We start from the raw sequence: 26485 nt of genomic DNA on the forward strand, positions 1-26485 counted from the left end.
GTTGGCGGTACTCTCCGCATGCCAAGGCAGACATCTGTGCCGGCCAGATCCTCCAAAACCGTCAAATGAAAGCAAACAAATGCTCTCCCAGGAAATGATATGTGCATGTGTGCATGTGTGCGTGTGCGTGTATTTGTTTATATGCCTGAATGGTTAATCAAGTGGCTGGCTGAGGAGAGAAACTACATCACACAGGTAATTTTCGATTGTACCAGATGGATTCTTCGTTACCAGAAAAAGAGACACTGCCACCATCAGAACGTATACCAGTGTTATAAGTTCACTGTTTTCTTGGCATCAGAAGTGTTGCTGGTTTTCTATCCTACAAGCTTGTCTTTCGCAGTTAACCGGTTAATCAGTCAGATAACTAGGTAAAATGGAAACCAGCAGGGCTCTGGGTCCTGTAGATCCTGGATCAAAAATCACTACCAAGTTGCCTGTGGCTGTTGAATATCTGTGCTGGCGAGGCCAGGAAGCACTGACTGTTTCAGATTGGCAGCATATGTGCAAACCAGTAATGCTGATGATCACAAACACAGAATTAAATAAATGTATTGAGCATTGATCACCTTTGTTCCAACCGCAAAACAATGTAAAATATGTCAATAGTAACCTGTATAATACATAATAATAACATATAAAAGGGAAAGCAGTAAAATCAGTTGATAACCTTTTCTGTATATCTTTTTTAAATTATTATGAATACTATATCAGGATGAATTGTAAATCCTTGAGGGCAGGTTAACTATAAGACGTTTGGGGTTTCTTATGAACCTGTCCTGTACAATGCGATGTTAGTTTTTTATATACTTTCTTTTTTATCACTTCCTTTATGCTAATAAAAAAAAATCTCTCATCCTCTGCAATATTTTTTTGAAAAAAAATTGTGTATAGCAATGCAGTATTTCCTGACTAATTTAATGCAGAATATCTGTGCAGCTCCCTCCACAACATCTGTTTATCACCGGCCATGTAAGGCTGTGTATTTCTAGCTTCACATTATCATGTCGGTGATGTAAGTGACTGGTGGTGGTGGTGTTATATTCTGCTGGCATGCAGCTGCCTATCTTTAAATTACGATGACATGTGTGAGAGTGGGAGGGATTGAGATGTGGGAGGGAGAGAAATGAGAATAAAAGAGAGGGGGAGGGGGGCGTAGATAGCAGAAGACAAAAGTTGAAAGATGGAGCAAGGCAGAGATGAGGAAAATGGTTTGAAAGTGCAATGCAGAATGATGGATTCGAGGTTAAAAACACTGAGAAATGAAGGGAGAGTGTGAAGTAGGAGTAAATTGCACTGCTGATGCCTGTGCAGAGTAACTTCAAAGAAAATGATGTTCTCATTTTTGTTAAATGTCAACACAGACACAGCACCATGCATATATGTACAAAGAATTGATTTCCTCTATCCTTGGAAAAGGAGGGCAGCTGTAAATAGAGCTATTGTTGGTGTTTTATATGCATTCAGTGATGAAACCCTGATGAAGGCAGTGTGTCAGAACGGTTCTTCCTCCCTGTTAAATAATTTGAACATCAAAGACTGAACAACTTGAATTTCCTCAAGTGCTGAGGTTATGGAGCCATTTCATGACTTTGTTAGCATCTTGCAGAAACCTTCTGCCTTGAGGACTTCCATTTACAGACTACCACTCCCAATCTTGTCTTTCTGTCTGCATACCACACCACCAAAATCTTTGGTGTTGTCTTCTTTGCTTACCTGTCTATCTGCACCTGACTGAAACACTTCCCTACTGTGCTATTCCTGCCTGCCAACTTGCCAGTCTGACTGCATAATTGTCAGCGTGCTCCCCATGGCTTGACAGCGAGTAATGAGTAGCATATGATCAAACACTCAAAGAGAAACTGCAGATTTTGCAATAATTAACAGCTTTTTACCTAAAGTGGGAGAACAATTAATTGAGCTTTGTGAAGTTGAACACCATATGAGATACACATTAAAACGTGACCAGATGCTAAGACCATCTGACCACCATACTGTATGGTGTTTGCCTCATGATGAACGACTGAAAAAACCACAGCATAATATCCTATTGCTAAGATAGCTCCATCACTCTTCACAGCCAATCATCTGGAGCACAACATAGAATAATGTCTAACTAGTGGTGATGTTTTGTGATAATAAGTATCTTTTTCTGTCTTTTTATTTGACTTAATGTATCCAACCACCGTTTAGTTTCTTTACCTTTTTCAGGTTTTTCATTCAAATGGCAAAAATACATAGTTAGTGCTCAACAACAGAAATCCCACTAAGCGACCTTGCAGCATTATTACAGTGTTGTTACTTTGCACTGTATTTTCCTATGTGCACTCCATTTATATTTTATTGTATTACGTAACAGGTTCATCCTATCTCATAATTAATTACTGTCTGATGGTATTTGAGGCTTTAAAGACCTGAAGATTTGATTTTGGGGAATTCAACTTCATCTTTAGTTTTGAGGCGGTAGTTAATTTGTGCTGTTAAGCACAAATCCCATTAAGCAATTTTATGTAATTGTGCCTTGATGACATCATCATTATCATCACTACAGTCTCTCTTTCTCTATTCATCTTGAGGAGAGACGTTCATTCACACATTCAAATTATCATTTGCAGTATTGTGTATTGTATCCAAGCATCAATAATTAATTTTGGATTCCTCTCTGTATTGTGCCAACTGCTTCGTCTGCTAAGTCTCTCTGCTCTGCTCTGCAATTAGAAAGAACAAGTGTTAATGATGAAACAGTGCTCTAAAATAACTGCTGCTTTCTCTAAGATGAGCTTGGTCTCATGAGCAGTGGGTAGTTTACTGTCCTCTAAAGTGAAACTGTGAGCATTCTCTATGTGTTTGTCTCAAAATGTCCTTGAGATCGGTGAGGCAGGGCTGAGGTATGAGCGGTGCCCACTGCACCACCAGCAGCAGTAGCAGCAGCATTGGCGCACAGCCCCCCCTGCCTGTGACAAAAAATAGTGCACAAGACTTCACTAATGATAAAGCTTCTCTGCATGCCTGCGTGTTTTAACGTATTACATTGTAATGTCAGAATTCACAAATATTTATGTGTTTTGAATCATGACATGGACACTTTCATTTCAAAGGCACTGATCAAATGAAGTCTTTACAACACATGGTGTTTGTGTGGAATGAACTAAAAACGTGAATACCTTACAATGCAATGCAGTCACCACAACGCCACCACTAAATACAGTACAGCCTTTAAAAAATGATTGCATAACACCTCACTAACAGTTTTGACCAAAGGGCAACAAAATAAGCTTCACAAAAACAATTGTATGTATTGATGCCAGTGTCTCCACTCCTACAACCTACAAAGGAGGAGTTTTTGGTTTAGTAGGTGAATTAGTTGATTGGTTCTTGCTTTCTCAGCTGGAAAGGAAATGATCATGAGTCAGAAGTTTGAAAATTTAAATAAACTCAGTGACCTCTAAAGGAAAAGTAGTTTGCTGTGTATATTAGTGATGTGGGTAAACTGCACTTTCTGTAGCAAAACGATTTATAAAATATAATTTGTCTAAAGTTACAAAGAAAATGGGGGGAATAAAAAATGTACAGTGCAAAAGCAACAGCACAATGTTCAGGGAATCCCCAAACATACGAGTACTGTACACACACATTAGAAAGCAGCTGAACCATGCGCTCTCATGCAGACAAACTCTTACAGTTCAATGCGCACACACACAACCAGAAAGAGCTAGCGACATTAAGTGACATTGTCTCACGGAGCTCCTCTTTTCAGCCACCATCAGTGCTTTCTAATTGGGTTGAAAAAGCAGCTGTCATGCTAACTAAATGCAGCAGACAGAGTCTGATGATGAAAAAGGTTATTTTTGAAACTAATGCTCAAAAAGGACTGCAGCTCTAACCCATATGAGTCTGAAGAGAAGATAAAGCAGAGAGGAAAAAATAAGAGAGGCAGAGCAGGATGAGTCAGAGAGTAGGGGAGAGAGAAATACACACACACATACACACACACACACACACACGTACGAATACATACAATACGTCCATGCGTATATGTGTGCTTAGTCTATGCCGGCTTATAGATGGGCTTTTGAAGAAAAAAGCAGTCGGCCAGGCAACCCTGATAGCTGCATGATTTGCTGTGTCTCACTGCTGAGTGAGATTTAGAAGCGAGAGAGTGAGGACTGGTGATGATACACGAAAGCCGTGAGATGACTGGGTTAGAAGACAGAAAACGTGATACTGAACGATATAAGCTTTTGCTCTAAATTGAGAAACCCTAATGGACCCTGTCTTTCACATCTATGAAATATCCACTCCTAAAACTAGTTCTACTCCTCAATCATATGTCGATTTGTGCCATCTTGTCATCACTCTCTTCCTGATGTCTACCTGCCTCCTTTGCTTTGCTTTTTCTGAGGTGTTGAAGTCCAATCCTGGCTGCTGTACGGATGTCACCTTTCCTCTCGATTTGCTTTCATAACCTGCAGTCTGCTTGCTCGCACTCACTCTTGTCTTCTTTCAACAGAACATCCTTTCATCGATATTACTTCATTCTTTGATCATTTGCAACAAATACCTGCCTTCTTTTCTCTTTCCTTATTCCTGTTGTAAGGAGTTCAACTGTATTCCTGGACTCCTGAATATCTTCTCCTGTGTGGACTTTGTAAATAAATTTCATACAATGCAAGCAACATTGTCAGGTAGGGAAATATAGAGATACAGAGTATAATCTTGCCTGGTGCAGCAACCAAATCAACACTGGCATTTCATTGCCAAGCATATTAAACTATAACAAACAAATGTAGCATGAAAAGACACTTATGGTTTTATTTGTATTATTATTGAAGTAAGTAACTAACCCAAACATTATAAGTACAAATTGATCTAATGATGAACTGTGGTATAGTATTAGTGGAAGGATGCACTGGCAGAAGATGCTCTAGTGCTTAAACAGGCTGAGGTTTTGTCTCTTTTGGCGATCAATCCCCTAAATGAGGAGCAGTTTTGCTATCTGCTGATGCTGCTGTCAATCATCTTGTACCGGAACTCAGGGGAGTGAAACTTTGGGAAATTATGAGATAGGAGGAGGGAATTGGAATGATTCACCATCTCCAACGCCCCCCCCCCCCCTCCCCACACACACACACCTCATTTTTAATATTTTTTGTATAAACCTTGCTTAAGTTGATTGCTGATATTGTGTAGTTTGATTTATAATTAAGGAATAAAATTGTAGATGGTGACAAAATGGCATGAACAGTTTAAGAAAAGGATTTTCTGGTGCAAAAAGATGACTTGATCTATTTGGAGAAACAATATAATGCTGCGTTCATTTCTGGGAAGATGATATCACCCTGCTAGGTGCTGCCTTTCCAGTAACTCCTAGAACTACGAACAATGAGACAATCACACAGAGCCCACTTAAGCATTCATGAAACGAAGCCAAACATGTGACATGTGCAGGGAAATGATGTGTACAACACAGTGCTCACCAAATCAAAAGAAAGATAGACTTTTTGTGCAAATAAGGATAAATGAATGAGCACCTGTGCGACAAAACAGAACGCAATGTGATAAAACAAATATCAAAATACTTATTGCGGAGAAGCTACATCAATGTTTTTCGCGAGATGGCAATGTCAGCATCTTGTCTACCATCATTACCCTTGTCCCATCCGCCTAAGCTCCACCTTGAATTTAACCTGCTAAACAATCTAAACTAAGACGGTGAATATGGTCAACATTTGCACATTTACACTAATATTAGCATTTACAACAGAGCCGCTAGCCCGGCTGTAACCTACGTCTTGTAATCCCAGGTGCCAAATAAAAAAAACATTATCAAATAAACAATCTATGAACATTTAGAGAACAGTGTCAACACAATGCCTGGTAGACTCTGTTAAAAAACTAAGTACAAAGAACATGATAAATGTAGAATCAAACTTTTCACTTTTGCTAACAATTATAACTTTCCCGCCTTGAGTCAAACTCACATCCAGCTATCATAATGTTACCCACTTGAACCTAATTGAACCTAGAATGAGTCTGTTTTAATCTGTGCCACTATCGGAGAATAATGCATCAAACAAGTGGATGACGAATGTGCTCCTGGTTTATTTGTCAGATGCAATCATTCAGGTGCAATCACAGTGAAATGTAATCCTGTAAGTTCCTTCAAATTGTGCAATAAAAATAGACAAAACAAGTAATGATTAGTAATAAATAAAAAAATTGTAATAATGTGTTTATGTATATGATTGGATGGGGGTGAGGTCTTAGACAGAATCCTTATTTAGGATCCTAGTGGCCTGCGGGTAGGCACTCATCCAGTGCCTCTCAGTATGACACATGGTGCAGTCAACATGTAATATGGCTAACAGACTAGTAATGGCACTGAGTCTGATGTTTGCTCGAAAGGGTCTCTAACCTAAGAAATGTCATCCAAAACATAATGAGCCATTGCTGTTCTTGAGGTACACGACATAATGGTACTTTTTTGTGGTTCTGATAACTAATGTGAGCAAGTGGGAATTTGGAGAAGTGCTAAAAATCTGTGTTGCCTAATGAATAATGACAATAAGGCTTAGACTAAGCCTCGAGTGTATGTAGGGGTTCAGATGAAAAGAGGTTTAGGCCAAAAGAAGTTGACTTTGTTTCAGTCTTTGCTTGTTATACAACTGCAAAGAAAGCATTTCAGAAGAGGTTGTTTACAGTATGTGTTGTTGAGAAGAGTATGGAAAACCCTTTCACTCTGTAAATCTAAAATGTATATAGTTATAAATTAGCACAGAAACATGTATTCATATACAGAAACACAAGGTGTGTGTGTGTGTGTGTGTGTGTGTGTTTCAGGAGAAATTACAGATGTCAACAGTCAAGATTTATAGTAATGATGGTGATAACATTTGTAGTGGGGTGAACATTTCAAATCAAGCACAAATAGCACATTGCTCATCATGGTTTTACCTTTATGTAAACTAATTAGTAAGAGCAATTATCTGCGTCAACAAAAACAGAGCCCAGTTGTTAAAAACTAAATGAGTTTGACCCCGCTGTTCTCTCATTTGTTTTCCTCTGTGGGCCGCGATCCTGACCTCACAATACTCATCTGTTCCTGGATTTATAATAAGCCTTTTTTCATGGAAGCACTCTGCTGCTTTTCACCATGACAAGCAGCTTAATCTGTGTCCAGAAAACACCCGGGGATCAAAATGCATGATACTGCTTCTTACAGAAGTCCTTCCTGTGCAGCTAAATGAGAATGTGTATGTTCAACTAACATTTGAGGCGGCAAGGCTCTTAATTACTTTGTCATTTCAAGGGATAAAACACAATAGAATAAAACACGATAGGATTGGCTACAGTAACAATAATAATGAGGATAATTAATAATAATAATAATATAAGCATTATTATTATTATTATTATTATCATTATTATTATTATTATTATTGTTATTATTATGAAAAGACTGGATGACACACAATCTCACACACATAATGATGCTGACATTTTTTCTTCCATCTTTCACACACGCGCACAAACACGGCACACATTTAAGGATTTGAATGTCTGTTTAGTTAAACCGTCCTGTCTGTCTGTCCGTCTGTCTGCCTGTTTTCTCTTTGAACTTTTGCTTTGCCTGCTTGCCTGCTGCATGTCTGCCTGCCTCTTTGCCTGCAAGTGGTTCATTATATAATGCCAGCCTCTGCCTACAGGGGGACATTTGGAATCTGTTATGATCTGGATGGGGGCTGGATAGGGGTTTACATGCGCATGTGAGGAATTGGTTTCTGTAAACAATCTAATGTCTAATGGTGACACCAAGCGTGCATTACTAACATCTAAAAAATACTAGCTAGCAAAACACCTGGTCTTGGTGAGGTGTGCCATTGTTTTAAATCAATTAATTGTTTTAAATAATTAAATGATTGTTAGTTCAGGGGCAAGGAGAAAAGAACCGATATCCAGGTTTCACTGAAAAATAGGACAACAGGCATAAGGCCTAGAAAGATAGACTAGAAATAGAAGATAGAGACACAGGTCTGTTATTCTAGCTTTGAATTCAGTTGTCTACAGGGAGATAAGGAGGAATTGAAACAGTGTTATATTGGCTGCAGTATGCACGCAGTAGAGCACATCTATCTAACTGAACAAAAAGAACAAAAGAGAGGGCTTACAAAAGATTCACCAGTAGCCATTTTAGTCCACCAGCTCACACACATTTATCACATTTTTAGCTTGAATTAGCCCCAGCTGCATTCTGTCGTTGATGCTATAGAACCAAAACTCAATGGGAGAATTTCAATGTGACACACATACTGTAGTTTGTTTGTCTTGATTTTGACTTTATGATTTTGGTGACTTAAAGACCACATAAACTTGATGTTGTCTATTTTTTGGGATGTAGGGATAGAAATATCCATATTTGAAAATGTATATTTATGTATTCTGAGGTTGTATGTGTGCACATTCCTGTGCACACATACAAAAATGAACTTCCTACTGCAAGGTCACTGGAAGGTACAAAGAAAAAAACACTGCTGTGGCCCTCTCCTTGCTCCAGATGAGCCTGTTGAAATCATGGGGGAATTATTGGTCTAATTAAATTCAACACATGCAGGCTAAGTGTCTAGAGGGGGACGAAAGACAGAAAGAGGAGAGGAGAGGGGAGACATACAAAAAGTAAGTTCATGCCATTCAGTAGCAATTTGTGCAGTGACATCACATCATTATGCATGTAAAAATACATTTTACTGAACACATAAATATGTGTTTGTGAGTACGGCATTGCAGCATTTGTATATTTCCAGCTGGGTGCATTAAAAAAGCAATGCAACCAGTAATCTCCGACTTGATCTCATTAAAAACTGTATTATGATGTGTATTAAAATGTGTACTCAATGAAAATTACTGTTTTAGCTTCGTCCTTGCTCAACTTTAAAAAGACAAAAAGTACATTTTAAGTATCTAATCATATAAACTGTGAATAGTTCCAACCAATCACTAGACAACACATCAAAAATGACTGTCAGGTCAGGATAGAGACAGATAGAAGCTCTTAGTCACTGACTCACTGTATCACACAAATGAATATGTGCACAAACATGCTTCATGCTGTCAGATTCTCACACACTAGGTGACTGGAGCTTGAAGCCTTTTCACCTGGATACAATCAATCAGAAAAGCACAAGCTTATTTCTGGACCCGAAGATGTGACATTACACTGAAAGCGAGTGCATGCATGCAGCCGCTTAAATCCTGCAATGCAAACCTGTGCTATAGACACTTTCTAATTTAGATATATTAAAATGTTTCTTCCTTAGAAACACTGAAAATTGGGGTAATAAGAAACTTTTAGCTTCCATTTTTCAAAAGATTGATTAATTAAATATGCAACAGAATTTCTCTTTAAAACCATGTTTCATGCTCCAGGTGGCACTAAGAGGTAATTAAGGGTGCTTACACCACAGTTGTAAAAACATGATTATTGTAATCATGCATACTTCTCCTCATAACTACTCTTCCACCAAATTTTAGCCATGATAACCTCCCGGCTTTAGGGAGAGAAATGTTGATCGGTTGATTAGTCAGAATACCATTTTGGGTCCAGACTGAAATATCTCAAAAGTAGGTAGATGGATTGGGGTGACATTTAGTACAACCATTCGTGGTCTCCAGATGATGAGACCCTCCAACTTTGGTGATTCATTGACATTTTCTTCTTGTGCGACCATGAGGTTGATATTTGTGTGATTTAGTGAAATAACTATTGGATAGATATCCAAGAGCTTTGGTTCAGACATCCTCAAGATGACTTGTAATCACTTTGTGGATTCCCTCAATTTTCATCAAGCACCACCATCAGGTCAAAATTTTAATTTGTCTTACATTTTGTTTTATGACTGAATACTTAAAATACTAATCACATTGCCATGAGCTTCAACTGTACTTTGTGTTGTGTTTGTGTATTGTTAATTAGCAAATGTTAGCATACTAAAACACTAAAATAATATGTTGAACATGGTAAATATAACACCTGCTAATTAACAGCATATTAGCAATATCACTGTGAGCATGATAGCATGCTGAGATTTGCATTTAGCCCAAAGAGATGCTGTGAAGTACAGTGTCACAGAGCCATCCGCTTGGCTGTAGCCTTAATGTGTGACTAATCAAGCCCGTCCTCACAAGAAAAACATTAGTATAGGCTAAAATTCAGGCTGACCTTAATGTCATCTAGTGGCCTTAGTAATTATGATCCAGGGAAGGGACATCAATATAAGTTTACTTGATAAGATGATTTTCAGGTTGGATGGATGGAATTGATGGCAAATGTTCGCTGCCTGTTTCCAACCAGAATAGTCATGTTTCGAACTGCAAGTCGGGACATTTTTTTAAAGAAGCGCAACATAGTGGTGTTTACTGTTGCCATGACAACAGTTGGGTAATTTCGAGTGGTCATTTTTAAACCAAATAACCAAGTGGTTTTTGTGCCTAAACCTAACCAGAAGTTTACCACAGAGTTGTCACTTTTGTGCACAGAGTGGCACATTGCAGTCCAATGGGTCACTCTGGAGTGCATTACTCAGGTCACAAGATGACGTAAATGTAACTATGGATCGCTTTTTCCTGGATGAATTTCAGACCTATACTTTTGTTTAATTATGAGGATATGTTGGACTAGTTACACAGAAACTCTCTAAAATTGGTGGCTGCAATGGAGATCTGTGTGCTATAAAAACAAGTAACAACAGAAAATGCAAATATGTAGGCCTTTCCTGTCCAATATATCTAAAAACTACAATAACTAAAGACATCATACACAAAGTTCTATAATTTTGCTCTCAGTCTATTAAAAATGGCCCCATTAGTGTCCCAATGTAGCCAGTTAAAGGCCATTTTTATTACTCTGAAACAATACAGTGTAGGAGAAAACAACTTTTATTATTTTTTTTCTGGGTATTCCTTGAATCAAGATAGAGAGCATAGTATAAACCACTACCGACATTGACTAGAAATGTTGAAAATTAAATCATTACCAAATTTGGTACATACCATATTTGGATAACTGGTTACCAAATTTGTGAGGAATTATTAACATTAACTGCCTTAACTCTGCCAAATCATAGGTCATTGATTTGATTTGTAGACGTGTAGGTGAATTAACACAGCATACATGATTATTAAAAATGCTGATCAGTTTTAAGGACCACATTATTCAAGACTTGGAATACTTTCACGCAGAACTGAGGCCCACCTCACTGCATTTCAATATTGGGCTGACTTAAAGGAATAAGAGTTGTATTAAACTGCCTTCAGATTTAATGACTTCCCTGCCTCCCTCTTAGCTGACTGCTATACTCACCCTCCTCTCCTTTTATTCCCTCTCATCTGCTCTCTAAGAAATTTTTCACTGGCAGACAAGCTTACAAAATCAAAATGACCTATTTATAATGCTTGTCATCTATCATTTTCTGTCATTTCTTATTACTGTACCAACAAGACAAGGAGAGATACTGTACATTAATATTTAGTGTACCTGTCCTTGGCTCAAGTCTTCTATCCAGAAGTAATTTGTAGAAAAATGACAGTCAAGTCTGCTTTAGTTCTATGTTTGTCGCTATGTGACACAGAGGTGGTGATGACACAGCAAAACTGAACGCACTGCGACGTGAACAGAATGATTCTCTCTGGACTATATAAGATATGACACGGCCGGGCAACATATGGATTTCCACTGCTGGCTGTTTTTTCTTATAAAAATGTACTTTTTCATTTTACTTAAATCACATGTAAAATGTCATGATGAATTCAGGAGCATAAATGTATAATAAATATATGCATTTCTGAGTAGGAGTATGCAAAATGGGCCTTCATAGAGGGAATAATAAGACTGCAAAGTTACTTGCACAATATATATTAGGTTTACCCCTCGGCTGATTTGGAAATGCAAACTTCACTCGATCTACTAAGAAAAAGTATGTAAGGACATAAAGGTTCAGTATATAAGAAAACAGCGGGCACATATATTTTTCTTCTCTTTTTTGCTACAAGTCCTTCTGTCTTCCATTTTCAAACTGTGCGCTGTGAATATTTATTAGCGCTGTTGTTCATGAAAGTCTCATCAACTGTATATTTTGTGTGCTTTAGAAAGGGACATAAAGACATAGAATGACAGGTAGAAGAGAAAGGCAGAGGAAAAATTGTGCTGAAAGAGGACAGACACGCTACTTCTGAGCTGTCTGACTGTCTTGGTGCAGTGGAGCTGATGGTTGAGGTCACACAGTCATCCCAGCCCCAACAGAGGCACAATCAATTTCCTATGACAGCCTGTCTAACAGTGTGGCTGACTTACTGAATGACTGAATGAACTGACAAATGACTGGTTGACTAAATGAATACATGAATGACTTGAATGAATAAATTGGTGTCTAAGCAAATGGCTGACTGGTTGTCTGACTGACTTATCTAACAACTGACGTTTCTCAAAAATGTTTTAGTGTACACACTGACAAACTGGCTGTCCACTAACCAACTGAAAAGTCAGTCAACCAGATAAGCCAGTGACACCCCTCCAACCCCCCACCCCACTCAGTTGATCAGACATGAAACAAAACATTCAAGTAACCGGATACTTAAATTACCAATTCATCTGCCAGCAACAGTAGTCATCCACAGAGCCAGTCAGGCAACCAGTCATCTAGAAAAGCAGTCAGCCAACAGATAAAGGAGGAGAGGTGACAATGTTCCCTATTAATTCAGTACCCATGCCAGATAGTTAGCTAATGCGGTGGAGACAGCAAGCCAGCAAACACACATGATCAGTTACAGCAGCGAAACCTCCTGCTATGACAGAAGCAGTCAGTAAGTGTGACAAAGAAGAGAAACTGCAGACTTCATGCTGCCAACAGATGGCCTGACTGAGTGAAGAGGTGTGTAATAAAACATCTTCATCTTGACAAATGACAAGACAAGAGGATTTGATTTATTGTAAAAGTCAGAATTTGACATAGTGCAGCCACCTACTCAACATGCATGATATACTGTATATACAGTATGTGCATGTAAATATCTATAAATATACATCCACATGCACATATATATTTATATAGAATAAACACATATAGGATCAAGATCCTCAAACATGACTGCACATTGCAGGAGACTTATTTCTAGCAAAGAGTACTGTTCATCCTCCTTCCCCTCTTCTCTAACAGAACACCTGCTTCTTAACCACCTTGCCTACCGATACAGTGATACAATACTATCCATGTTCTGTACACCCATAAACCTCAGACTCACATGGAAAAATCTACATACAGATTAATTCTCACATCACAGCCTTCTGACATGCAGATGATTTACGCCAACAGAATCATAAGAAACAACACTAGAAAACACAGTTAAGCTGTTCATTCATTCACATTTTACGCAAGGGCAGTGTATACTTACATGCTAGCAAGGTTATTACCACCATCACCGTGATGTGAAAATCCTCCCACCTAGAAATTATATTGCAATAGCACATGCAGCAGTGGACTAACCACCACAGCGGTGTGCAGTATGTGTGTGTGAGTGAGTGTAGGTGTGTGTGTGTGTGTGTATGTGTGTGTGGAGACTTGCTAAGCTGCACTCTCACTGTTACTGCCTCAGCTGGGGCTGTCTCAATGCACAGCCTGTACCATGTCGGCAGGCGGCAGGGGTGGGCGTGTGTGTGTGTGTGTGTGTGTCCGTGTGTGTGTAAACAGTGCTGCATAGCAGAAAGGCTGCTCTTCACTTGACAAGGTTTTTTCCTGACTCGTTACAGAGATCAAGATATATAGATAAGAAAATAAATGGATGGAAAAATCAAGATAGAAAGACAGTAAAGGTTGGCAACCTGGAAAAAGAAAAGAGAAGAACAAATCAGTGTCTATCTTTTCCCTACATCTCTCTCTCCTCTCTCTCTTTATGACTCTCTTATTCCCTCCCTTTGACATTTTGCCCCCAGAGCAGAGCAGGAAGTCCACTGTACACACGCACACAACCTCAAATGGAAATGACTGTAGAAGGAAGAGAGGGGCAAAAAGACCAAAGGAGACAGAAGGAATAGATATATTTAAAGGAGAAGATGAAGGGAAGCACTGGAGTGCAAGAGTGGAGAAAGGAGCAAGAAAAAGGAGAGAAAAGAGTGATTCTAGAGAACAGTACAGGCAGTGATGGCAGTACAAAGGAAAGAAAGCAGCAGCAGAAGAAAGAGTGAGTACTTGAGTGGAAAACAGAGAGGGAAGAGAAGGAAGAGGAGGAGGGAAGAGTAACTTTCAAGGACATACATTGTTGTCAGGCTCATTCTTGTTTTCAGCAGATCCGGATATCCATACAGTACAACACACATAAACATGCATACAGCTCACTCCACTGGACATGGAGGCTGCAGGACATAATGCTTTTGTGTGCATGTGTGTGTTTGTGTGTGTCAGCCACCACTGACACACACATTCACACAAACACACCTGTTCTGTTCCAGTCATCCAGCTATCCAGTCAGCCAGCCAGCCAGCCACGACAGGAGAGGATAACAGCTTTGTGTCGTGTTGCTGTCACGTCAGTATCCCACATCTCATCCTGTCACATCTTGCAGAGAGAGAAGGGGAGGAGGAGGGCCGGGAGAGCTTCAGTGTGTCAAATTGCTACCCTTCGCTCTCTCTTATTTCTCTTCATGTTATTTTTCTCTGTTTTGTCAGTATCTATTTTTGGCTGGACCAGCCACGGACCAGCCCCAAAACCCCCAATGTCTGTCCATCACTGACTGACTGACTGATTCACTAAGTGCTGAAGTTACACCGTTGGTCAGCTGGCCCAGTGTTGGAGTTTCCCCATTGGCCATTGCTCTTTCAAAATTAATTGGTGCCGTTTCCATTAAGTTCATAGGGGGCGTTTACAGCGGAGCCCAGAACACGGCCAGCTCTCAGAGTGTGCACTGTCCCGAAATAAGTCTTAAAACACACATTTACCTACTGAAGTGTCTCACATGGAGGCTCCAACACTGACAGGAGCACCAACCTGTAGATACAAATGTGAGGGATCCATTTTACCAACCTGCATGGCAGCTAGCAGCTAGTTAGCATAGCTAGCATGGCTTGTCAGTATAGTCGTGCCATGCTGTGTGTGGCCCATAGCCCACCATAGCAACAGTGCAGGGTAGATGTGTTTACAGTGTTTTGTTGCTCTGAAAGACACAGGATAGAAACTAAGTCAAACACATGACAGACTGTTAGCCTAGCAAGCTAATCCTATGTAACGTATGGATGAAATCAGATGTTTACAAACATCCGCAGATAGAAACATGAAAGAGCAGGGGGAGTTAACAGATAATTAGAACTGTTATAATGAAAAAAGTTGTTCACATCAGATCAACCATCTCAAGATATGAGTGGAAAGTATTGTTCTCGTAACTGCATTTGTATCTTTTTTCTAATCAAATTCTTAAAACTGGAGTGCAGGACTTTTGTCTCCCCCTTTTGGCAGAGAGAGTTATTTGAAAAACGCAGTCAACATGCTCCTCAATTATTGTACATCATGAACTGCTCTGTCACTACTGTTGCAGCTGTAAAATGGTGGATAAATAGTTTTAAGCTTTACACGACCCCTGTAAAATTACTTGTTTTTATATCAATCAATTTGATACATTCAGTCTACGAGAGCTGCATGATTACAGTATTATTATTATTATTATTATTTTATCACCCTTCAAGTTAGCAGAGAGTTAATTGGAAATTAGCTAGCTTAACCAGCAGAAGTCTGCATTCATGTATTCATCCAGCCAGCAAAGGACTGTCAAACCCAACACCAGATTAAAAACTCTGGTCAAATCGAGAGATTTGTCTGGCAGTGATAAGCTTAAACTTCACTGTGTGAAATTGTTTGGCAAAGGACATTCATTTATATGTCAAAGCTCTGCGCTACATGGTTAACCATGTCAAGTGATGTGCTACCGCACTGTACTTTAACAATAGATATCACTGGGACCACAACAGAAAATGAATGATGAACATTTAATGTCCAGGAATTCACAGACATTACCACTGACTATCCCTGTAACAAATTGGCCACAGTTTCGCACATTGGTCTCTCTCTCTCTCTCTCTCTCTCTGCACATAAAGGGACAGTTCATACAATAAACAGCACTAAGATGTTACTGCTTGCTGTACAGTAACACTAAATGAAGCCTTCGGGATAATGCTTTCAAAAAAGAAAAAAGGAGGGGAGGTCTAATGTTTGGCTTTGTCAAGGTTAATGTCAAGTGATCAGGCTTGGTTCAGTTGCTGAGCAAACCTCAACTACTGCAAACATCCCGCTATGGCTGGCATTGATATGAGAGACCATGTCTTGCACTGGACTACTGCAGGGGCTCATTTCAAAGAAACCTGTACTTCAACTAACTGACCAGAGTTGTTAACTGAAACTACTGTAGCTTACCTGCTGTTGATGTTGCTTTTTGGATGTTTGCTAATGGTTAAATCCTCTATATATTCTGCATATATACTGTGTAGGTCGATTTGGTTAATTAAGGACACTGTGCACATTTGTGATCTAATCTGATAAGATACAAATTCAAATTAGGATCAGTTTAGGGAGGCTGGATAAAAAGGAGATTAGTCATCAAGTGACACATTGACTCCAGCATGAACAGGAGGATTCTACAGCAGCTGCAGCAATGCAGGTAAACACAGATAGAAGTGCAGCTGTTTAACAGGACTGCCAGTGCCAAAAATTGTATGAAACCTTTATGCTATTTGTGGTGGCTCGATAATTTCTCACTAACTTTGAGTATTATTAGTTTGAGCATCGAGCATTCATTTGTATGCGATTAGTTCATTTAGTGAGGTAGCCAATGATGAGGTGTATAAAATATAAGTTTTAAAGAATAACTTAAGACCATTTATCTTAGACAAGGCAGAGAAAGGGAGATTTTGTAAGGGAGGAAGCCATACAGAGAGAGTGAACGAGAGAGAGCAGTGATGGGGATCAGAAACAGGCCTTGAATATCAATGCAGCATGTCTGAGATAATTCAGGGCTGCAGTGCACCAAAACCTGTAAGAAAGAGGACAATAGCTTCACAAGCAGCCAAAGCCTGGAGGTACCAGTCATATACACCAGTCCATCCACACAACCTCTCACTGTCCTGCGCTGCCCACATGAATCCTCACACATCATGACATCGCCCCTTGTTTGGCTCTCCTCCTTGACCTCACCTCTACAATTATTTAAGCCAATGCTTAAATAAAAACTGAGGCAGTTTGGTAACTCCCTCATATGTTCACAGAGATTCTGTTGCACAGCCCTCTTGCTAAAAACGTACAATGCCACATCTCTGTTTTTACTGGAAATTATAATACTGCAGGTAGGCTAATTTTTAACAAATTCTTCAGGTACCCGTTAGCACCAAAGAAAACACACACACACACACGCACACACACACACACACACACACATTTAGCTTAAGAGCAATTTATGCCATCCATCTTAATTAAATGCCAGTCATTCAAGAAGCCTATTAGACACATTAGTATGATGCTCCTCATCCTCTCTGTCCTTCTGTCTATAAATGGCCTCTTTGCTCCCTCTCGTAAAAGCTCAATTTCCCTTCCAGAAGGGATCTGTTAACCCATGAAGTGCCATGCTTACCTCGGGTCAATCAGAGATCTCATATCCTGATCACTAGCCACCAGCCAATAACCATTAGCCTTATTAATTGCGGAAGACTTAGACCATCTCCTGAAAGCAGTAGTAATATAAGACCATGTACTGGATGTGTGCGGGCATCCACACACAAGCATGACATGAATGAGATGACTCCCAGAGGTCTTTAACCTTTCTCTGAGAGGTCACAATCACACACCATCCTTCTTATCTAATATGTAACTCACGTGCTGCATGTTTATACTTCCTTGTAGCAATAATCTCATAAAGTTTTGAAGACTTAAGTAATATGCTAAAATCATAATCTGAGTGTTGAAAAGGTGTTTTTGAAAGACTCAACAAATGTGGATGTTATTGTCTCACTTAACTGAAAAGCAGCTAATCTTAGCTTTATAGCATGTTCCTTTATATGGTTAACTTCCATGTAATCTTTTGTTTTCCAGACCAATTTAATCACGACTGGAACATAGATTAGGTTTGTAAGTTTATTGGTATCATAACACTGAAGTAACATCAGGATATTATACACACTTCTAAACCTGGGGGTGGATCTGCTGTCCAGGGGCATGACACTATACAGAGAATAGACTCTGCACCCAGCAACTGTGGAATACGTGTAGATGCATTATGACCAGGCTGAGGTGGATCTGTTCGTGTCAATGTGACAGTTAGGCACGCCTCTCAGTGTGGACTCGCTCTTGCATCTGGCCACCCATCCTCCTGTACACATTTCCTCCTTTGGCTCTGATACCACCTACTCTGTCCAGAGTAAGGGAGCACCGCTACACGCTGATTCTAATAGCCCTGCACTGGCCGGCAATGCACTGGCTGGCAGAGATTTATCAACTGCTGTGCAGACAGCCGTGGCAACTCCCACTACGCAGGGACGTGCTGTCCCCGGCGGGGGTGGGGAACAATATTTCACCCAAACCCGGAACCCCCAGCACTCTGGGCCTGGCCCGTGAGTTTCAGTGACTCTAGGTAAGAAAGGTGCAGCACAGACAGACCGAGTTCAATGCAATTACTGCACAAATATCCTATAATTTTATGTTTATTTATTTGCCTGATCATATTGTTTCCTTGCCGTCTGGTAGCAAATGCTTTGCGGCCTGGTGGTTGGGGACTGCTGATGTACAGCATTTCAGCTAAACAAATCACTAATCTAGTCACATTAAGCAAGAGTGTGCGCTAGCGAGTGACTACGCGCATGTCTGTGTTTGTGTGACTATCAATGCAGCGCGTATGAGAGCACAACGTCCTTATAGCTGTGTGTTGCAGCTTATTAGACCAATCACACCCCCCCCCCACAACTGGACCTGCGGACCAACACCGATCGCGCACCCCCTTCCCCAACCCAGTGTTTTTCTACATATTTTATACTACTGTATAGTGTATACAAGTAGTCAAGGAATAAGAGGCAGTTTACCATTTGAAAGTGTTATTCAGTACACCATTGATACTGGAATTGTTACTGTGAAATGCAGTTTTTGCTGACAAGCAAAATAAAGAGATCATTTTGGGAGAGAAAAAAGTTGCTCTGTTTATGTACAAAACACTCACGGAACCAAACTGAAACTGTGGCCCAAAAACCGAGGTACGGTTACCTGTGGGTTACCTGTACCGTTGCACCCCTATTATCTACCATAGCACCACCAAACCACTTCCAGATTACAGCTATAAGAAAACATTACTTTTTATGATGACACAGGGGTCTCCCATTAATTTATATAATGGCAATGTCAATATTTTAGAGTGGCAATAAACAGTCTTGTTATCATTGATTCATCGGCTGATTATTTGATGATAAATGAGTTGTTTGGCCTATAAAATGGTCATCACAATATCCCTGACCTGAAGGTGATATCTTAAAATTATTAGTTTTGGTGAATATTGTAAAGCTGCAATAATTAATTGTTGTTCACTTTGTTGACAGCAAATCTATTGCTGACGGTTGTGATAATTAATAAATAATTTAATAATAAAAATATTTTAAATACAAAAAAATGTCTGTCTTACACCATTGTAAACTGAACCTTTGTGGTTGGGACTATTAGACAAACCAAAATATTTGGAGATTTCACCTTGGGCCTTTGGTATTTGTTTGCTTTTCACTATTTTTGGAAATGTTATCAACTAAATGACTAATCCTTTCATTAAGAAAACAATTTAATGAATTGAAAAGAACATCCCAGAAATTCATAGTAGATTAATGTGTCTTCACATAGTCTTTACATAGAGACAAAAAAACAAAAAAATCTCTCTAACTTATGTGTTGAAAATCATATTGTGACTCATGCAATCACCAGTGGGAAATCAGGCAATATGAGGGCCTCATCATCCCTTCCCATTTTCCTCTCATATATCCTCTCTCTCCTTTGCTGTTTCCCTTTTTCTCTCCTCTCAGTCCTTGTTCCAATAGTGATGGAGAGCTTCATCTAACTCCCCAAGGACAGCCATAAGCCATAAGACTAATGGAAACACACACACACACACACACACACACACACACACACACACACACACACACACACACACAATAGTCTGATCATAACACAAAAACTCAGACACCTACATCCACATACACACACCCAAACACAGAGCCAGCAGAGGAGGAGACATTGTCCGACAGTAACGGTGAAGTCAAACTCGCTTTAGCAAAGCTTCTTGCATACCAAACCCAGAGGCAAGGGTAGACAGAGGACAAGGGGACATTACCCAATGACAGATGGAAGGAAGTACAAAAAAACCAGCAAACAATTTTTTATCATAGGAATTTTGTCATAAACATAATATTAGAACTGTTGTGTCTGTTCATGTGGGTCAGTAGTCTGTGACTTGTGCCAAGCAAATACACCATCCCCAGTTAGGGATGTTGTTACATCGTCCATCCTTCCTGAGTTGTGGTTGCTTTTTTATTGTGGCAATATCACTAAACATGTCTTTCATTCATTTCATAAAACTAGTCTTGGCAGCAGCAACATTTCCACTGTAACTGTAAGTCTATTCAAGAATTCATCAATACTAAGCTCAATAATTTATTAAGATTTTCAATGTCAACATACTTGTATTCATATAACAGACTCTTGGTATTAATTCTAACAAACGTGTTTTAAAGCATTGCAAAGTCATAGAGTGTTTTGTATTAAATTGGAACTTGAGGCTTAATACAAGTTCTTCACATCACATGTGTGTTTCACAAGTCTGTGTGCTGGTATGAACCAAGCAGTTAAGGCGCAAGGAAACAGGTTTAAGGGCCCTTAAAAGTTCAACAAAGCATAACTCTAATAAAATATAAGGCTAACAAAACAAACTCAACTAACAGACCTAACAGAATGAGGAACGTAAGGGTTACATGTGTAACCCAGATTCTCTGAGTGGCCAGGCTCTCTCTGACTCTTGCTACCCTACATATTCCATATGTACAGGGAGCCTAGGGGTGGGGGTGCGGGAATAGATTCTTAGTTGCATCACAACGCAACCGTCAACAATTTCTAATTGATTTTCAAAACGCACATTTTTTTATAAAAGTTAGTTAATAACATGATTTTTCACGGAAATGAAAAGGCAGACCTCAACTGCAAGGGCAGTACACCACCCGGACAGTCTACAGTGAGCACACCCTTGAATTCATCTTCTCAAAAGGTAGCGTTTGCAAGCATTTTTTGATGTAAGACTAAATGATTAGCTGGGAGAAATAATGTGATGTGTATTGTGAATATTTTCTACACCGGCACTCAAAGGCTAATGTTAGCGGATTGGAGCAGCATTAAACAACACAGCATAAAACAATTCTGAGAACGAAAGAAATAACTCGGTTTAACATGGATATTGCAGTGAAACAATAAAAAACAAACTTATTTCATAGCTGAAGTAAAACAGTTGATGTTGTGTAGAAGTTGACAATTTGCCCAACACAGCACAGCTAGCTAGCACCATGACAGAAGTTAGTGCTACCAGTTAGCAGGCAAGCTAACAGTTAAACGGTGGTATTTAACTGCAGCCCAGCTGTCAGATTAACATCATGTGCAGTAGTTGAGCTCCCTAGCAGGACATTAAAACTGCTGTGGATTTCACCACCAAACTGGATATGCAGTATGAGGCTTTCGCCATGTCGGCGCTGTTATCCGTTAGCCTCCTGCTAGCAGACTGCGCTGCATCATGGAGCTGAACCAGGCGGGGAGTTCAGGTCCTCTGAAATGAGGCCAATGCGGAAGTAACTTAGAACTGCATTCTAGCAAAAGACCACCAGGGGGCGACCATTTTGGTGTCAAAAGGACTTCCATCTCAATACAAGTCAATGGAGAATTCACCAACCTCAAATTTTCAAGATGGCGCTGCCTATATTCGAGAATATTGGCTTCCGAGCAGCAGTCCACAAACCAATGGGTGACGTACCGGACATTACATCCATTTCTTTTATACAGTCTATGAGTTGAACTGATAAAATGTGCATGGTAGAACGATCCAAACGATCTCTGTGAAAGTAGATCGTAGAGACATTTCAATCGTTCATGATCTGATATCATCATATCGCACACCCATACTTCTAACTACAAAAACTCAACCATATCAAAGGTAATGCAGCTACAGCATAAATGTAATAATGAATCCATCCTTTCTTCACAGGATTTAAAAAAGGTATCTTGTTTTAATTGCCTGTGTTCCTTCTTAAATCTGAACAAATTGTTCACCAGTAACAGAGAGAGGTGCAGAGGTTGATGGCTCAGCACTAGTGCTGAATTATTAATGAATGCCCACATGTCCATTCTTAACATTAACAACAAGTACGAATAGAGAGGTTTCAGAGGTTTGTAAGGAGTCTTGTGAAGAGTAATTATACATGTGGGTGGAGGACTAAGGTTTACTGTTGAGGCATCCGTGTCAAACCTCCTCCCCTCCATGACGGTAATTGACTTTCTACAAAGCACACTATTAAATCTACTTCTAAAGCAAAGAAGTTGTGATTGCACAATAACACTCTCTACCTGTCATTAAAATTCAAATGTATCTTCTGCCGCTCTTTTGCAAGTTTCATCTCTGATCCAAATACCAAAGGAAAACAATGTGTGAAAAAAGAGATGATTGACAAAAAATCATTACCTAATCATTTCCTTCTTCTTGGACTGGTCAAATGTTTTTGCCAAAGTAACTGACAAATAATAATACAATTGTTTGACTCTATTAAGCTAAATATAGCAAACCATATATCTATATCTATTTTAATCCAATGCTATTTGAACATTTAGTTCTTGTTTCGATAAGAAAATGGTAGATATGTTCTTTTTTCTCCCTCCAAACCTTTTTCACATGTACAGTAGGTTCAGTTGAAAGTCTAATTTCGGATTTCAGGCCCCAAATCCTTGCAGGGGAAACCCATCACCTGGCTGGTGGGGGTCTATGTTCCTGATTGGGTGACCCCTGAGAGCAGAGTTAATACTTTTTAAAAAACCATCTTGTTGTACTGATAATCTAACAAAGCTGACTGGTTCTGAAATCTGTTCAGCTAGTAGGGGATTCAGAGAGGTACAGATGAGAAAAGCTGGGTGTCCAAAGCAATTAATCTACCCCAGCTTCAACATTTTTTTTCTTTTTTCATTTATCTCCTTTCCCTCACTCTCTGTCTCTCTCGCAACACACACTCCCTCCTAAATAGCCATATATTCAGCTCTTATTCCCCCATTTCCAGGGGAAATTAATGCCTGGTTGAGGTGGGAGTGAGGATTAAGCTATGGCAGAGGATTAATCAGTCTTGCATGTCTGTAAGCTGGACAATTCTAGATAGTTTATAAAAAGACTGGATCATGTATATGAATAGATACAGCCAACTGTGATTGAATACAGTTCATTCTCAGTTGAATACAATATGGTCTTCCCAACAAGAGTAGACGTGTAGTAGGTTATAAATATTTGCTTGTTGCAGTGTTTGTGTTGTCTGTGCCATTTCCTTAAAAAGGAGTAATGAGTTACTTTTCTTTGTTAATTATTATGTAACAGGATAGCAGATATAGATATTTTTTCTTAAGTAAATGCGAATTTAAAGGCTCTTGGAAAAAACACCCATGTTGCTTTTCTGTAAATAAAATAAACAGCAATCGCATGTACACAGGTAAAATGCATCAAGCAAAACAATTCATTTTTTTTAATGTTTTCTGAGCCAGTGGCAGGAGAAACAAAACCAAGTCAACACCTAATATATAGCTGGACCATGTACAGTATGGTTAATGTTCAAAACTTTGACGTTCTGCAGATGAACACAGACTAAAAAAGTAACCCTGTAATTCACAAAGCAGCCGCAAAGGGTGAAATGCACGACTAACCCCTAAATTCCTCCGGATCCGTCCTCCACCGTCTGTCAACACCCACTGCCTCCGTCTGTGTTGCGGCTCCGGTGGGCAGTGGGAGCCGTGAGTACCCACGAGATCTCCCGTGTTCACGGATAATCGCGCGGTATAGCGGGATGCACTTTCTATATAGATAACCACAAAACCAACACATCCATTCGGAGAAATAGTAGGGGTGCTGACCTGTTGATCTGCCTTGTCGTTTTCAAGGTATAGTGCTGGGAAATATGATCCGCCATGAACACGGTGTATTTCATTTTGAAAACTGGATGTTTCTATTTTGTATTTGTGCTCGACTTCCTGTTCCGCACGATCTGCTCTGTGCTGCGCCGTGATCCGGCATCCAGCAAAAATAGAAGCTCTGCGTATGTCCTCCGGAGGCCTCCGGACTGCCGGAGCCGTTCCGCAGCCAGTGTAAGTACACACATTGACTAGAACGGATCCGTGCCGGAGTGGAGATGGATCACAGACGCATCTGGTGGAATTTAGGGGTAACACTAATAGCCACACACAGTTAGAGTGAAATTATTAGCATCTTCAGTGAGTTGGTGGTAACTGAAGCAAATATATACTCTCTCTCTCTCTGACATGTCCTGACAGCGTTGATGAAGCTCAAGATTCATGCATAATGGCTGCTTTATTACAAACAATCGCACTGTATAAACCTGGAATCTGTGTGTAACAGCTGACCTGTGTAACTGTGCAGCAGAACACAGTATATTAATTACTGTCAGTTACCGACTGATCCAGTGTTAATGAAGATAGGGCTGTTGTGCCACGTGCGTAAATGCGCACAGCTTCTTTCTTAGTCTGGCGATGTACTTATCATTTTAGATGCTGCGTGATGCGGCAGCCAGCTGTGAGCAACAGTAGACTGATGTTTCTGTGAAATCCTGGATATATTCAGTGACACCTGTACAACATTATTGTAAGATTCAGACAATCACATTAATAGAGCTATTAATGTGATTCAGGCACATTTTGATTTCCAATGTCAAAATACAGCTCTGCATTCATGACAGTTGGTTGGTGATTGTGGAGAGCTGTGTGCACATCTCTATTCATAAAAGAAACGCAATTTGAGGATTATGCTCTCTGCAGTTTTCATTATGGACCAGTCGACATTCATTATGGACGAAATGTAAAGAAAAGCCTGAAACACTACATGGAACCCACTCCACTCAGTCAATCAGACATAAAACAAGGGCAAATTGCACTCAGCTGCAAAACTTTATGGGTTTGTCCAGCTAGCATATCATTAGAGCAGTATCTTTTCTGAATCACACCTGAGACAGGGTAGATAGCGACTGCAAATGGTGCACAGTCCATTGTGCTATTGACGGCCACAATCCATCCTTTGTGAATTTGCCCCAGAGTGTTTTGTCAGAGTGATTGTTATTAGCTTCAACTGTGCATTCTCCCTCATGCATTTTGGCTCATGGACAGCTATTTTGTTTCCTACTCTGCTCTATAAAGGACTTTTACAACACAACAACTATATCTTGGTGGGATTTCAAGGTCTGATCGCATAATTCGGAGTGTTGTTGTACCAAAATTACTAGCATCTCGTTTTCCAGATTGCCCATGTTTTCTTCTTTTGTGCGGGAGTTAGGTAACATCTGGTTGTAAATTCTCTCGCAGAGGTCTGCAAAAAGTTTCAATATTTTAACCTTTGACCTGCAATGTCATCTACTGTTACTGCTACTGGAATTTTCTTTTGGCCTCACCTAATTTTACTGTCCTGCTCTCTTCGACAAAAATGATATCCGGTTTGACGTCTACCGCCTTCCTGAATCTACTGTATGTGAAGCAGCATTATGTGGGATATAACTGTGTGTTCTCCCTCTTGGCGCATGGAGAGCCATTTTCTCTACAGCTCTGCTCTATGCTGGACTGTTACACTATGTAACCAGATGTTTGATTTCATTCCTCTTTTAGTGTGTGATACATTTTTAATGAGTTGCAATCAATGAGTGGAAATGCTGTAAATAATGTGCGGGCCAATACATTTTGAAAGAGGACAGCCAACGTGGAATCTCCAGCATTTCGTCAGCCAACCAATGGTGTAACTTCATCACTCAGCTACTCATTTAGACCATCAATCAGTCATGTAAAGACATTTGTAGGGCTGGTCCAGCAGTTGCAGTCCAGCAAAATTGGCTCTAAGCACACTATGATTAACAGTCCATAAAGTTTAGCTGGTGGCAAAAAAATATACAGTAAACAAATATAAGTAAATTCTAAGAAGTCTATTCATCATAGTAAAGATAAAGCTAATGCTAAGACAACGTAACTCAATAAAATTAAAGCAAACATATGACTGGTCTGTTGCAAAAAATTTGAGCTACACAATATAGTTTTGCAATATTTAAAATAATCAGCTAGTCTTTATTTACAAAAATCTGCACTGAAGTTCTACCATTTTCTGAGTTTCATGCAACCAAATGGGCACTCTGAGATCAAAGTGTCCT

Source organism: Scomber japonicus, chromosome 3, assembly GCF_027409825.1.
Source record: "Scomber japonicus isolate fScoJap1 chromosome 3, fScoJap1.pri, whole genome shotgun sequence".
In the NCBI taxonomy this organism is placed as follows: Eukaryota; Metazoa; Chordata; class Actinopteri; order Scombriformes; family Scombridae; genus Scomber; species Scomber japonicus.